Below are 1,600 nucleotides of genomic sequence, written 5' to 3' on the forward strand. Positions count from 1 at the left end.
TCAGTGTACAGATCATAAACAGGTGGGGCTGGGGAGTTCATCATGCAGAGGCCTGGTCTCCACTCACAGATACTCTGATTCAGTGGATCAGTCTGTTGTCAAGACATCTGCTTTCTTCCCAGCCAATGGCAAGTGCTCTTGGCAGGTGGTCATCGAAGCACCTTTGAGGAATCTTGACAGCTGCATCAAAAGGAAAAGGGTGATGTTAGAGGTGCCAGAGTCAACCTCTGCCAACCTTTTGGCAGTGCCAAGGGCTGGCCCTGGTGGGGAGGCATAGTGAGTACGGGTAAAGTGATTTCATATCTTTGGGTGGAAAATCAGCTGACCGTGCCAAAGATCAATATTGTGTTTCATCTGAACTCCTCTCTTCACTCTCTCCTGCCACACCTTTCAAACTGTGGTGATAGGAACAATAACAAGTCTGTGTTCTTTGGTTTCATCAGAGCTCTTTTTAATACATCTCCTTCAAACTGTGTGTGCGTCGTTAGACAAATTTAAACTCAAAAGCATGATGTGATGGAGAGAAAAGATAAAGTCAATTCTGTGCTCTTTGATCTTTTTTTTTATAATTGTCCTTTTTAACATTAAAAAAATGTGCTTTATGTGTCAAATTTCTGCAAAATAGCCTAATGTGCCTCACGTGTTTATCTAACACTCAACATTAAATTCCATAGGAGTTATAGGTGGAAATGGGAAATGGTTTTGTTACCATTATATCTTCATTTTATAAGGAAGAAATGTGGATCAGAATAAAAAAGGAAAAGTTAATTATAGTTTAAAAAAAATTAATCTGGTCTCTGAACCCTTTTATTTATCAAAGGGAAGCGATGAAACAAAGCTGAAAGGAAATTCCATGACGAATCTCCTTCTGATGATGCCCCTGGACAGCTGTTTAGGCTTGTAAACAACATGAACTCTTTGAGCCCCCTTCTTGTGGAAAATGGGGGACTTCCATTAGATGGATACTGACCGTCATAAGTTAGCCTTGATCAGTGCGTGCGATCACATCCTTATTCTGAAGAATTACAATAGAATAGAATGGAGCCAATTCTTGCTTATTTCTTCCGCTAGAAGAAAATATTACTGCAAATTATCCAAAAGCCATGTCTATCTGCCTCACAGTTTAATGGGGGTGTAATGAAGCTACCATTGGCAGGTCTAATCCAAGAAGATCTGACAGCATCTTTAATCTTTTTATCATTCAAGACATTAGTCTGATCTGAGCTCTGCCATCTTGGTTTCCTTTTTGACGTGGCTCACATAAGCTGATGTTTTGCTTCACTATTTCTTTGCCCTGAGCAGAGTTGAATATAAAGAGAGAAACTCATCCTCTTTTTAATTTTCTAATGGATGACTAATTGAGCTAAGAGATAATGAACCGATGAACAGACAATTGTAGTATTTGTGGGGCAGCTACAATGGGGGCAGAACTGAACTAAACAACCTAGGAAATTTCAAAAAGTAGCCTCCTAGCTTCATGGAATTTATTATTTCTTTATGGAAGGAAAACATTAACACACCTGAGATATATACAGAAAATTTCTTAACAAATATGCCTCAGTGCAAATATCTCTAGATAGAGAAAAGGCAATAATCTTCA

Source organism: Callospermophilus lateralis, chromosome 12, assembly GCF_048772815.1.
Source record: "Callospermophilus lateralis isolate mCalLat2 chromosome 12, mCalLat2.hap1, whole genome shotgun sequence".
In the NCBI taxonomy this organism is placed as follows: Eukaryota; Metazoa; Chordata; class Mammalia; order Rodentia; family Sciuridae; genus Callospermophilus; species Callospermophilus lateralis.